A 15,000-nucleotide genomic window follows, 5' to 3' on the forward strand; every position below is an offset into this window, starting at 1 on the left:
ATCCCTAAGTGGGACAGGTTCACATGAAGGAGAAGTCGTCTTGAAAATCTAATCAAAGTAGAAAAGAAGGTGACCTCAGTCTCTAGGACTTTGCCACACCCAGTATAATTTTTATTTCTTCTGCTTTACCAGCACTTGCTTTTATCCAGCAAGAAGCACAAATATTCACAAATGCCATGAACAGTGCTATTTTTGAAGTCCTTTCCTTCCAGCTGAGGAGGAAATAGGACCCAGGTTTTTAAAACATTAAATCATCTCATTATCACCTCGTGTAGCAAGCGTTCAGTCTTTTAGGTATAGTCTTGTTATACTGAGTAATAAAAAAATATATAGTTTTCTCAGTAAAGGATGGCGCCCAGCATTCAGTAAGTGTTCATGAATGAATGAATAAACAGATGAGCACAAACAGTCACCTACAAAGATAAAGATGGCCAATTTCATTAAAACACAGTAGTGTTATTGTGGTCTTTTATTGGCTGGAACACAGACAAGGAAGCCACCTGAACAGAATCATAATTATAGACCTGCCACACGTTTGCAGGGGTTTATGGAAAACGTTATTTGGCTCTTGCAAGTCCTTTTATAATGTGAGCATGATATTTATCTCTTTCTTCCTCCAAGAATATTAAAATTCATCATGTTATTGGTGTGTTTTAATTTCAATCTGTAGCTTACAAACTGCCACAAGCTAAAAATTCAGCTCACAGGTAACAGCAGTCCCAGAGGGGCCCTTTATATATTAGACACCAGCTCAAAGATCCCACTGTGGCCTCAGTCTCCACAGGGCACCAGGACCTCCTAGGGGTCAATGAGAAAATCCAGCCCAGTCCAGAGCCCCAGGACTCTCCGCAAGCCTAGAGTCTAAGAACTGACCTGTCCTGGGGTCCAGAAAGCCAACACTCCACTGTCATTGCAAGGGCGACTCTAAGGCCCACCTTAAGTGAGAGTTTTCCTGACTTCAATGAGCGTTATCTGGGATTATCTGGGGATCTTGTTACAATGCAGACTTGGATTTAATAGGTCTAGGATGGGGCCTGAGATTCTGTTTTGCTAATAAGCTCCCAGGTGATGGTGGTGTCACTGGTCCATGGATGGCCACCCTATGGTAGCAAGATCTGGAGTTTTCTGGAGTCACAAGAATGCCTCCTAACAGTGACTCGGGACAGCAATCACGGAGCTGGCACATGGGCTCAGACCAGAGGGAGTCTACCGAGCGACTTTCTTAGTGCCAGCCCTTCAGAGCACAGTCTCTGGAGGAAAACAGACCTGAACTGGAATCCAGAGGCTGCCACATTCAAGAGCTTTGTCACTTGGGGCCAATATTCTTTGGATCTCAGTTTCTCCATCTGTAAAATGGAAATAAGAGTACCTGCCTAATAGAACTCTTGCAAAAACTACCAAACACGCCTAAATTTGAAATCCAACTCTCTTCTTTGCTCTTACCAGTTATGAGATTTTAGAAATATCACCTGACCTCACCAAGCCTCAATTTCTCATCTGAAAAAAGGAAAGATACACCTAACACGCAAGGTTGTCCTTGCATGAAATAACCCAGTGCCCCCAATATGGGACACACCCCTGACGTTCAAATTTATTGTAGAATATTGTGAATGTAGGATTTCAGAGGAAATATGTCACAAAGCTAAAATATTCAGAGAAATTTTTTGGCGAGAGCAGAATTTTATCCATATCTTGAAAGAACATAAGATCTCCAGAGTGGGCGAGAATCTTGCCTTTTTTTTTTTTTTTGGCAGGTCAGAGCAGAGAATATGATTCTCCCCCTCCTCACCTGACTATTTCTTTTTCTCCTTTTAGGTCTCAGTTTAAGTGTCATGATCTCAGGGAAACCTCCCCTCCCCCGGGGCCAGGTAAGACTCCTTGCTCTATGTTATTAGAGTGTTCAGACTCGCTGCCATAATTAGGTAATGTGCCTCCCACGCTAGTCTCTAAGGTCCGGCATGCAGGCACCTTAGCCATTCTCTTAATATTGTTTGTGTAATAGAATGAAATCGAATTCAGAATACTAATAATTAGCTTTTAAAATCTATTTGGAAGGAGATGCAATTTCCTCCTAAAGAGGCATACATAAAATACCCTGATCTCCACTCCTTCAACTCAGCAACAGAATTACTGAAGATCAACAGCCTTTCAGACCTTGCAGGACACAGACGAACACAGGCGTGAGTCAGTCACAGCCTGGAGCTCTCAGACTCGCAGGGTGATTAATGCATCAACCATGGCGGGATAAGCACTGTTACCAAGGGCTGTTCCTGGAGCACAGATAAAGCTGCAATTTCTCCTTCAGGGGAGGAGTGGGAAGGAAGCAGGGAATGCGGCAAAGAGGAGGGTGGCTGAGCCGGATCTCCAAGGATGGGCAGGAATCAGCTTAGCGAACGTCTAGTGGGAAGAGTATTTGTTTCATCCTGACGGTATTTCAGGAGCAGATTCTGAAACCCAACTGTGCCGCTTATTATTGGTGGTAACTTAGGCAAGTTTCCCTCTCTCTGCCCCAGTTTCCTCATCGGAAGGTGGGATCAGCAGCAGAATCTACTTCGTTAGGTCTTTCTTGAGGATTAAGTCAATGACGCACGTCAAGCGCTTAGAGCAGCGCCTGGCACCTGCTGAGAGTCATCTACATGTTAGTTGGTGTTGCTGCTCTGTGGTTGTTCTCGGTTGTAGCCAAAAGTACTTTCACATGCTAATGAAAATGTGTCTTTAGACCTGTAGTAAGTTCAAGTCCACCTGTGTGTCTGGGCGCACCAGTTGAAAACAACTGATCTAAAAGAATGGAGTAGAGACGAGGGCGACCAGAGGCAGGCAAAGGAGATCTCCTTAGCTGACTGCAGCAATCCAGGTGAACAACGCTGTCTTCTGTCCGGCAGGTAGACCCACCAGCGCCTTGGGGAGTTACCTGTTGGAGAGGGCTGGGTTAGTGCTGCTACCACTCAAGAGGAGAGAGGTCTGAAGTCTGTCATGCATATTTAACTGCAGTTGTCAATCAAGTGAGGAGTCCTCCTAAGAACGGTTTCTTTTAATGGCTATTTTCTGCCTCAGCATCTTTAAGGCAGGAAGATGGCTTAACACATCAAAGAAACATCATTCATTCTGTATGCATTGCTCTGAAGTCATCTCCTCTATCAATATTTCATGAAACAGACTCCCCAGATTGAGAGCGCAGACTGAAGGTCACAGAAGGTTAGTCACTGCAGACATGGGAAGGTTCGTCTGAAATCCACTCCTGTCACGTTCAGAGGCTGTTTATAATCGAGGCAAAAAGGATACTACCTCCTAGAGCACAGGTATAAAGAAAGAGTCCTAGAGAGACATCTATTTTAGAAACCAAAAGCCCTACCGTCCTTTACACGCATTACACGATCCAGTTGCCCGCTCCAAACACGTTCCTGTTGTTACTCAACTCCTGGTTTTCCCTTTTTCCACCTGATTAATGGTCAGATGATTCATAATCATGAGACAATTTTGCCACATAAGATGGTCTGTGATTGCTACATACTTCCTCCCTCCACCCCCAAATTTCAGCAATGTGACAGAATAATTTTGGTGCAAATCTCAGAATTTATGACAACTTCTATCCCGGCTATAGTTCTGCTTCCTAAATGTTTTGTTTTGTTTTTTTTTTTGTTTTTTTTTTTTTAATGAAAACAGTAGAAGACCCATTAGCGGTAAACTGAAGATTGGTCAGTTATCTGTCTCCGCCTTCCTCCAGGTGTCATCTTGGGAGAACACAGAGCCAGGCCCAGTCAGCTTGCTCTGTAAGCATTTAGCACAGGGCCTCATGCATACTTCATATTTCATATTTGATGATGACTGCAACCATTGGTTCTGATTTTTTAAACCTTTATTGTATCTCAAATGCCTCAGTAAATACGATTTGTTTCCATTTTACTGTATTAATAAATTAGAGGTATTCTTTCTAGGTCCTCTCCAGGCAACAAACTCTTCCCAAAAGCAGTAGCTTTCAAAAAACGTGACCCTGGACTAGTCACATGAACATCACCTGGGAACTTGTTAGATAGGCAGCTTCTCCAGTGCCCCAGCCCCCAGCCCCACTGAATCAGAAATTCTGGGGATGGGAACCTACAGCCTGTGTGTTAACAAAGCCCTCTGGGGAATTCTGGTAACTGCTGCGGCTTCAGAACCACGGCTCTGTCTGTAGGAAAATTCATCTTTAGCCAAGTTATACTGAGTCCCAGAAGGTTAATAGCCATATATCCGTATTATTGAATCTTCCTCTAAATATCAAATAACCTGCTTAAAATCCTCTGGTGGTCCCCACTGCCTACAGAACAGGTACAAATTCCTCAGCTGGGTCTGCAGAGACTTCAGCAAGCTGGCCCCTATCCAGCCGTGCCTCCCTGAAGCATCTCCAGGCTTCAGGCCCCCGGGCATCTCTCTCACTCTGTGCTAAAAGTGTGGTGTGTCCTCTCACCAAAGTACCCTTTCCCCCTTCTTCACCACTTGGCAAACCCCTTTCCTCCTTGAAGGTAGAACTCTGACATCACCCCCTTCCCCATCTCCCCCAAGTAGAATTAGATGCTGTGGCCTCAGTGTGTCCAGGTCTTCTTGTTCATGTGTCTCTCACAGCATCTGTTATTTTGTCATTTATCTCCCCATGGCCATATCCCTTGGGATAAACAATGGGCAATCCAAGAGCAAAGGCTGCTTCTTCTTGGTCTCTGTAGTCCTGGAGCTGAGTTCAGGGCCTGACCTTGTCAGATGTTCGCCATGTTTGTTGAATAATCACCCGATGCTGATAAATTCAAACATTTATATATTCTACACTGAGAGAGGTAAAACTAAGGTCAAGGAGAGAGTTCATATGATCAAATCCTTATTACATGGGGCTGAAAGTCAAGGTGAATGGAATTTAACATGGAAAATCTCTGTGGAAGTCTATGCGAATGGAGCAAAAGCAAGTGCTTCCAAATCAGAAAACACAGGTTTTGATTCCATTTCTTGCAGTTGTTTAACCTGGAGCAAACAAGTCCCGGGGCCTCAGTTTCCCCGCGTGTAGAGTGAGATGGAATAATGCCTTCTTCACTTCACCGATTGTTGTGATGACATGAGCAGTAAGCTTAATTTTAAAATGACTAAGTTTTAAAGGTTGTGAAAGCTGTTATTAACGTATCAAGTTCCATCCACATGCAGTTTGATCTTATTGTTAAACGTCACAACATTGGCTGAAACACTGAAGCACGTAAAGTAAAAAGATTTCAGTCCATGCACTAAACGTGAGGCACTGGGCTAAGAGGAGGGAGGAAAGGGAAGAAAAACTTCACCAGTTGAGAAACACTCCTTTGAACTTAACCTAGCAGAGGTGTCTCAGCCCAGGAGAGCTTCCTGTGGATATTTGTTCTACAGAGTAACCATGTGTTTTTTGTTTTTGTTTTTTCTATCCATCTCCCTCCCCCCACTCTTCAAATAACCCCCAGCTTCTCACTTCTGAAGGTGAAAGCTACCAGGAGGGTTTACATCTGCGGTCTCCTTTCCCATCTCCCTTCTACATACTTTGTATCCCCATTCTCCGCCTCTGGGAAGGCAGGGGCAGTCTGCCAATTCGATTTATCGTCATTCTCCCAAGAGCCTCATGTTATACAATTATGCCAAGCTTCAGATTGCCTGCAGTCGGTTATCAGGCTACTTTCAACTCTTCGCTTTTTGGCAGATACAAGGCATCTGGCGGTCCTGGGGAGGGTCTTTAACTCTCCGCCTGCTCTGCCAAGTACAGCTAATGCTTAAGGCAAGAGTAAAGGAATTTAAAATTGACTCTGGCTCTGGAAATTCTATTTCAGGGATGTCAGCAATTTCTAAAATTTAGTCTTTTTAAATGCTTTTTTGGGTGCTAATCTGTAATCTCCTTTCTTTGGCAATATTCTCATAGCCCTATTTTGATAGCCTTGTTCAGACTTCATTAATCATATGAAGTGATGACTTTCCTACTTTTCAGTGTTTAAGATGCTTCTAGGAATGTCCGTCTCTCCAGACCCTTGCCTGCTACATGGTAAGCCATTTTTTACTATGAAGAGTGTTGTAAGATCAAACATAGGCGTTACTGTGCTGACACTGAACACAGATAAGGGCCAGGCAGACTTGATCTCCTGCAATAAGGATGGGGAGCAAACAGCCTAAGCAAAACCAAGAGAAAATGAAGCAAAAAGGGGAAACAGGAAGGTGAGAGATTAGAAGGGGGGCAGGCAATTCATGAGGCCACCATAAAAGGGATGCATTAAGTGACCAAAGCAAGACCCCTAGAACGGGCTCACATATGTGCACAGAGAACACAGAGGACTGTTCTCTCAAGTAAGAGGTGACTGAAGAAAGAGGACAACTTGTTAAGAGAAATTTCTAGACTGAGGTTGAGTCCAGGAAATTTGCTGATGTTTGAGTATCCATGAAATAGGTTTCAACCTGGAACCAAGCAGTGGACCCAAGATCCCTACAAAACTAATACTTCTTCCCTGATAAGAATGAGTTAAAATAGCTTTGAGTAGGTATAGGAACAGAGAGAAATGGCAGTCTGGGAAGAGCCAGTTGGCTTATTAACTTGAGCTACCTAAAATAAATAACGTAAGATACTGTAATTATACCCCTGCAGGTAGATGCTCCCACAAGCTCCCTCCACCCTGCCATTGCTTTTACCCCAGGCTGATGATGGACGTGTTCTGCCCAGAGGACACTGGAGAGTAGGAGATCTCTAAAACAGTGAGGGAAACCCCCTTTCCACTGGATGGTGACAGCAAAGATAGACAGACAGATACACACATACACACACCCCACTTGTCAACTGGTATTCCCCAGACTCTAATAACTAGACAAGATTAATTCAATTCCCATTCCATTAACTGGGAAATTTCCATGGTTTCTGTAACATTTATCGGTTCCTGGGGGGCAAGGAGGCTGAACCACTTGGAGTCACTTCCAGCTCTGAGCGCCCACATACACTGAAATACTCACTTAAGGGAATCACTGTAGATCATCTCACCAGCTCAACAGCATGGTCCCAATTCCCATCATGTTGACCCAGATACTGAATTCAACCCCTTTCCTTAATTTTCATCAGCCCTAGTCAACAAAACAACAAAATAAATAAAACCGTCACAGAGGTATTTGTGAGAATGGGAGCCTTTGTCAAAGCAATGGCAGGATGCACAAGACAGACATGCAACTCAAAACTCCTTGATCGGTATCTCTGTTCCTAGAAGTCTCTTGGACGCTTCTCAGACAGGGCTCCGGTCTTCTACCATGTTGCATTGTCCTCTTCTCTCTCAGGCCCACACACGCAAATTCATTTCATTTCTAATGCAGAGGTCAATTATCTCTTTTGCTACTCTGGTTCTTACCATCTCATCAATCCATCTAATTAGGGGCTCATCTTCTACTACAAGAAGCAAAGTGTTGCCTGGTTATATGGAAGCCTAGGTCCACATACATGAGCTATTCTACATTCCTAGTGAAAATTCCACTTCAAAGCTTATTGAAGAACTCTTTATTAGTGTCTCCTGTGTGCCACAAATTTAAAGGCACAAAGATGTTCATATAACATCTCTAATAATGCAAAGCTGGAAAAATTTAAATTCTACCCAGAAGGGAATGGGCAAATTCACTATGATTTTGTCACTCAATGAAGTAGTGGATTTGGTAGCAATCAGAAAATTTAACTCTCATTACAACTTACACGTGCAAAAAACTCTATTTGCTTTATTTAACCTCTAATCCCTCTGGTTTTACTCCACTGATTAGTGGGGGGAAGAGATTAACTCTGTCCAATTTGATTTAATCTGTTGGTAATTTAGGTGAAATTCAGTCTCCCTGGATAAAAAGGGGTTAAATCTCTCACATAGCTTCGCTTCCCTTGCTTTTCTCATTAAGATGCTATCTGGGTAAAAGAGGGCATCCTGCATACCCTTTTGGCAGCAAAAACGAGGAGGTGCCCTCCAGCACAGTGTTGGCTCCCTCCTCTGGTCTCTGGAGCAGACCCAAGGTGGCTCTGCGTCTTGCTGACGTTCCCAGATGCAGACCGCTGCTCTTTTAGATCAATCTCATCTCTGGGCTCGGCCAAGCCCCTGCGTGCTCCTTGGCGGATTAAGCCTTGTTCAGCTTCCGATGGCTGAACACCTCTGAGCAGTTATCATAGCCCCATCCAGCCCCTGGCCTGAAGTCCCCCACTCCCCAGGGTTTGCTGCTGCACTTCCTTGTTCCAGCACGAGCATTTACAGGCTCACTGGCTTTCAACATTACAAGCTCACTGGGAGTAGAGGGATGTTTCAGAAAGTGCCAGTCAGACCCTTTTCTGGTCCAACGTGACTGCACAGATCCCCTTCGCAATCAGCCAGAGCTACCCTGCTACTCACGTAAGTCTCCTCCCAAGATCCTGAATGTGGTGTGGTGGGGTGGGAGGGGGCGCTTTCAGAGCCTCTCTGCTCCCTCCAGTTATAAAATACACGATGCATTGGGACCCACATTTACTTCTTTCACTTTCTTCCCTTCCCCTATCCTCTCTGCCCGACCTTCCTCTGGAACAGAAAGAGAACCAACTTCGGTTTTGCTTCCTTTTGTCTTAAACACAGCCCCGCATCAGCAGAGCAGTGAGCTGCATGCTTTGCTATCGAGGACAGAAGCAGCGTCTTCTCTACAGCACAGGAGGACGCCATGGCCTGGGTCGTCCACATTTGGTTGCAATGGGTAAGAGGGAGCATCGGCCAAAGGGATAATGGCAAATCCTTTCTCCTGCAACGTAATCCTATTTGCATGTCAGAAACTAAATATTACCTCAGTCTTCTTTTGAGAGGGACAGGGGAGGTAATTAGGTTTATTTATTTACTTTTAATGGTGGTACTGGGGATCAAACCCAGGACCTGATGCACGCGAAGCATGCACCCTACCACTGAACTATACCCACCCCCCTACCTCAGTCTTGCTCCTGACATTACTCCCCTGCCAAGCAAGAGGATATCTTGGCCAAAGTGAAAAGACGAAGGCCAGATACTCAGGAAGACAAAAGTATGTTAATAATTAATGATTTATCTCCATTACAGAGTAACCATTTTAAAATATGCTTATGACGTTTTTAATAATGTAGAAATATGCATATATTAGAATGCTACTGGGGAAAAAAGCAGGATAAGAAGTTATGAGAGAAATAAAATCACAACTACATTAAAATGTATACAGAGGAAAGGCTGAAAAGGAAAGACATCAAAGTGTTAACAGTGGTGGTCCCAGATTATGATTCTTACCTTCTCTCTTTCCCTGATTTTTCAGAATTTTCATAATGAAGATATTTAGTTGTAAATAAAAGTAAATTTAAACAAATATTTTTTTCCTGCAATTTATTCACTCATTCAACCACTATTTATTGAACACCTGCCACATTCCAGCTACTGCTGTAAAGTGCTGTGGATTATGGGTACAAACAAGACCGAGTCTCTGCTTTGTGGAGGTTAACAGCCTAACAGGAAAGTGGGGAGACGATGGTGGGACCAAAATTAGACCAGCCCAGGGTTAAACAAATAATGGAACATCAACGCAAGAGACCACTATGCAGAGTACAGTACGTACCATGGGATACTGCACACTCCGCCGTGCACTATGATGCACTGTGCTGTAACATACACTAGTATTATGCTATGTCGTATACAGTACAGAATGATCGCACAGTCTACCTCTAAACATAGATAAAAATAGAGAGATATATATCAGTAGTGTAGATAGATATCACACAAAAGATACTCTGCAGCTCTTAACTATAATTAAGCAATGATCCAGAGAAATTTTCAAAATACAGTCCATTAAAATGCACGGCACACGCACCTGCTTGTTGAGGGATGTCTCCTTCTGGAGGAATGCTTAAGAAGCTGTTTGCACTGGCTGCCTGGGGGAGGGGTCGCTAGGGACTTAGGATGGAGGAGGAGGCAGATTTGCTGGGTGTATTTGAATTACTTAAGATGCGCTTGCATTGCCTTGTTTTAAAAAAGAACAATTTAACGCACTTTTACAAATCTGTCCATAGGAACCAGGCAGTTTGTTCCATCTTTTTGGAACAAATATTTAAAGATAATTTTAACTATCCTATCACTCAATTCTATTTAAGTTATTTCTGTGAGAAGAGTGCCAATGTTTAGAGAATGCTATATTTAGATAATGCTAAATATCCATTTAGTCTCTCAAATACAGAAAACTTGTGGACTCTTAAATTATCTTCGGGGATATTTTTATTCAACAATCTGCTTAGTAAGCTGAAAAGTTCTCAGGATTGGGGGGAATTCACTTTGAGGTGATTGAAAAAGAGCAACACGGAGGGGGAGAGGACTCTGTGGGGCATGAAATCCAAACCCTACAGTGAGAAACGCCATCACGCACGGCCTTCTATTCCTTCCGTAAACACCAGCAGAGGCTCCCTCGCTCATGAGGTAGCCCACCCTGCCTGCGGGCGGTGCAAGTTACCAGAAAGGCCCTTCATCCATTGGGTAGAGACCTGCAACTGCCAAGTGAGCTCCACCCGATACCCGGAATATTCACCCACCCTCTGTGGCACCACATTTCAGAGTTCCACCAGTTTCTCCCAATGCCTGTCCAAGGCCGTGGTCTGCCTTGGGTTTATCACTGACAATCATCCCCATCAGACCCCAGGCCCCTGGCGGAACGTCTGCCCTTCCTTTTTCTTTGAAACTCCTTACTTACCGGGTGCAACAAGCACACAGTAGGTGTTCAATTTTTGTTGCACTGAATCGAGCGCCCTCTATGTTCCATTTGCCCCCAGACCCTGAATTTCTTTAAGCAAATGGCTCAGCTGTGCAGAAAAGGTTAGCCCTGAGGCAGTGGGACCAATCCGACCGTGAGGATGAAGGGGGTATGACAGACAGGAAATGGTGATACTTTCCGCTCCATGTGTGGCTGGGCCGCTCACAGTGCATCCTTAGCAGGCCGGGCAAACGGAACCCTTTCCTGCGGCGGCCTACACACCAGGTGCTGGCGTTAATGCTCTTCAGCTGTGCGACGGGACCCACAACTAGGATCTGCCTTCATCCTTATCTAATCGTTTTATGGGGCATTAAGCTGCCTTTGGCTGAACCGACTGCCAGCTGCAAAAACACTCCAGGAAAGGACGCCGTCCCCTCCCACATTGGAGCACGTTACACTGATAGAACCCGTCCGTGTGTAGCTCTGACAAGAGCTCGTATCATTTATCTTAGGCTCATCCTCTCCTCCCAGGGGCGTGGAGCTACACCCACAAGGCTGGAGGCAATTGCTTTTTGAGGGCGCCTGTGCTGGGCTAAAGCACTGTTAGGTGTTTGGGCAAAGCTGGTGAGACTTTTCCCCTTGGCGATGTAACTTTCACAGTCTCCAGGTGACATAGCCGCTGTATAACTTAAAGGCCACAGTTTCCCTGTTTGCAAACGCTAGTGATCCTGGTCTTACTATATAGAGTGGTTAACTTGTTTGTGGGGTCAGCCTCCATCTGTGGAAGGACCCAGGGCCCTCTGGTCGCCGAAGGCATCTCAGACATGTTTTTGCTTGAAAGGGTAATCGCTGCGTGCCTCTCCCCACTCCCACCCTCTCCTCTGCGGGCTGTGCTTTGCTGGCGGCATGCGTTCGTCCTGCAACTCCTGGCAGCTGCTACTCAGGGCACTAGGATCCCAGCAGGTGAGGAATGTATATTATGCAAACCATGGCAACCAGAAACACCAACATCTCCTGTATGCCCCCCAAACCGATCACACAGCTTTTGCAGCAAAGCCCATGTATTAGAACCACCCAAGCCCCAGGAATGAGCTGTGAGTCTTGTGGCAAAGTTACTAATGACACTGGTATGGGAGCCAGCCTGGGCTTGGATCCTGGTTCCAAGCCTCACTGATCTGTTTTACCTTGAGTAAGTGATGGTAACTCTGTTTCCTCAGCTGTAAAATGGGGGAAATAATCGAAAGGCTATAGAGACTAAATGAGTTAACACAAGGAAAGTGCTTAAAATTGTGCCCAGCACAGAATAAGCCCTCAATACACATTAGCTTGTCTGGAAGAGAATTTCTCTACATCCAAGGAGTTATTGCTTCTAAGCCCAAGATGCCCAAAGTTGTAAGCCCAGAGCAGAGCTCTCCTGACTGGCTCCTCGAGGGTCTCATCTCGGCTGTCTTCGAGGCTCCTCCAACTCAGAACATCCAACACCAGACTCATGATTGTTCCTGACACATCCAGGCTGTGTTCTCTCTAGCGCTCTCTGCCTCGACACCCGCACCACCATTCATCCCGGAGTGCAAGCCGAGACCCCGTCTCTCCTTCTGCCTCCACACCCCCCAGCCCGAGCTACCATCCGGGCTCTCACGGAGGCCATGCCACTCCTCCCAACTGGTGTCTCCTCATCCTCTCTTGATCCTCTCCACTCTGTTCTCTGAGTGATCTTCTGCTAAATCATAAAGCTGTTCTTATCAAACACGTACTGCCCCAAATTTTAGCACAAAAGCTAAAATCCTCATAAGGCCTTGCCTGGACTCACCCTAACTACCTCCCCAGCCTTGTACTACTTTCTTCTCACTCTCTAGGCATCAGATCCTTGAAGACAACACATACCATTCAACCCCAGGGCCTTTGCACTTGCTATTTCCTCAATCCCCTTACCTAATCAAGTCCCGCATAGCCTTCAAATTATAGCCCAGGGACTTCCTTGAATCTCTGGTTAAAGTCAGGCTTCTTTGTCCTACATTCTCAAAAAACCATGCACCTTTCATTCAAAGCTATGCTTTGTTATTAGATATACATTTGTATGACTATTTGAATAATGTCTATCTTCCCAATAAATTGAAAACTCCACGAGAACAGGGACTAAGACAGTAAACAGCCCATGGTGGGTGCTCAGTAATTATTTTAGAATTAACCAGTAAAAGACTTATATTTACTTAGGGCTTCCCAAACATCACCTGAGCCCTCAGGCAAACCTTTGAAGTTACGTATGATTGTCCCATTTTAACAGATGCGAACACCAAGGCCCAGAAACTGGGTGATTTGTTCAAAACCAAGCAGAGACTAAATGGACAAACTTGAATTCAAGTATTCAGACTAGAAAAAATGGCTCTTCTCACACACACTTTGGATAGCTTCTCTTAAACAGTCCTTTTCCATAGTCAAGACTCTTCAGCTGAGGAACTGTTCATATCTGCACTGAGATGCTGCCCTGGTCTGAATCCGGGGCCCGTGAAGCTCACATCACTGGCCGTCATTCAGCAGCTGCACCATGCCTACGCATCCGGGCCCCAAGGGGCAGACAGAGGGAGGGACTTCTTCCACGCGCGTGGAAGGTGGGGCCCCTGCTGATCCTGACACAGTTGCCTGAAGTCTGAGCCCTGCCTCGGGGAGACCATCTGCACACAGGCATCACCACTTCACCTCATTGGTCAACCAGGAAAACAGAAAACACCTTTCAGTATTTCAAACAAAGGGAATTTGAGGCAAGGAATTTGTTACACCAAATGACCAAAGAGGCTGATCAGCCACCCTGGGGACAAGGTGAAACCCAGAGGTTAGCAGCCAGGGAACCATTGCCACCCTGAGACCATAAGGACTAAGGGAGCAGGGGCCTTACAAGAGGGCAGGGCCCAGGTCACCTTGAGGGTGGATGGGGAGAAATACCTTGGTGTGGGAGGGGGGATAATGCAAACCCACTCCCTACCAAAGATGTCCCTGTTCTAATTCCCAGAATCTGTAAATATGTCATCTTACCAGGCAAAAGGAACTTTGCAGAGGTGACAAAGTGAAGGATCTTAAGGGGAAAGATTATTCCAGATGACTCAGGTGGACCCAGTGTCATCTCAACCATCTTTATAAGAGGGAAGCGGGGGTCAGAGTCAGAGAAGGCAATGTGACAACAGAGGCAGAGGTCAGAAGGACGTGGCCACAAGTCAAGGAATGTGGCAGCCACTAGAAAGGAGACGAGTTCTCCCCTAGAGCCTCCAGAAGGAAGGCAGCTCTGCTGACACCTTGGCTTTAGTCCCTTAAGATTTATTTCAAACTTAGGATCTCCAGAACCAGAAGATAATGGACGTGGGTTGTTTGAATCACTCAGGGTGTGGCCATCTCACAGCAGCAGTGGGAAACTGATACACTTGGCTCGGCCCTTCCTCCCACACTTCAGTTTCTCACTAGCTGCCCCCCACAGGAAGCCAAGTGACAGGGAAGCCTGGGAAACATGGCCCACAAGGGAAGACAGGAGAGGGTCAGGGGAAACCCACCAAGGACCCCTGCCCTCACTTCACTGCCCCACAGGAACCTCGTGCTCCAATGGACATCTGAAACTCATTCTCCTGAGGCTCTTCCTGAAACTCTCCGTAGATCAATCATCCTGTTGAGTTTGTGCTAATCTATGTGGCCTGGCATATTAATACCTTTGCAGCGACAGGAACATCAATATAATAAAAACAAAGCTGATTCTCCCCTGATTGATTCAGATTCATCATTAATTATTAGAACCAAGGAATAACATCTGGTCAGGGAGTAATTTTCCTGAGATGGTCTGGTAATTTTGTGGACGCCATTTGATTTTTCTTATTTCATTAGCATGTAAATCAAAACAGATGGCGTCACCTTATCTTTCTCAACTGCACCAGCAATAGAGGACCGTCTACAGAATGAGGGGATTCCGCAAAAGCCGAGCCTGCCCCAGGTTATCGTGTGTGCAGGCTGCCGCCCACTGCTCCCTTCTGAGTCATTCCCCCGATGTGACTTGGCAGCTCGTCTCCATCAGCTCTGTGGTTGAAAAAAAAAAAAAATGGGTCATTGCGCTGCGACAAAAGGACATTCACTGCAAATACAGCAACTAAGAAAAGTTTGAGCTCCAATGGTCTCAAATGCCCAGAGGAAGCTTGTACTTGCAGCGTGTGGGTGCCAGAAACAGACAGACTGGCAAAGCAACACAGTCTCCCCCAGCAGCCCACCAGGGACACGTTTAAGAATTCAATCAGACAGAAGGAAGTGGCTGAAAGCCACTGATGGAGG

The 15,000-nt window shown here is 45.5% G+C and overlaps 1 long non-coding RNA gene across 3 annotated transcripts in view; it reads right to left on the reverse strand.

Annotated features, from left to right (window-relative positions):
• Positions 1-454: 454 nt before the first annotated feature.
• LOC123614277 (uncharacterized) overlaps positions 455-15,000 on the reverse strand; it is a 74,416-nt gene continuing 59,870 nt past the window's right edge. Inside the window, exons 5-6 of one of the 3 annotated variants that reach the window (XR_012509159.1) lie at positions 14,590-14,751; positions 455-2,911 (exon numbers count right to left, since the gene is read on the reverse strand). This is a non-coding gene — a long non-coding RNA (uncharacterized LOC123614277). Of the gene's footprint in view, positions 2,912-8,342; positions 14,752-15,000 lie in introns of those variants that run through there. The other 2 variants (XR_012509160.1, XR_012509161.1) reach the window with 2 other exon arrangements.

This window comes from Camelus bactrianus, chromosome 9, assembly GCF_048773025.1.
Source record: "Camelus bactrianus isolate YW-2024 breed Bactrian camel chromosome 9, ASM4877302v1, whole genome shotgun sequence".
In the NCBI taxonomy this organism is placed as follows: domain Eukaryota; kingdom Metazoa; phylum Chordata; class Mammalia; order Artiodactyla; family Camelidae; genus Camelus; species Camelus bactrianus.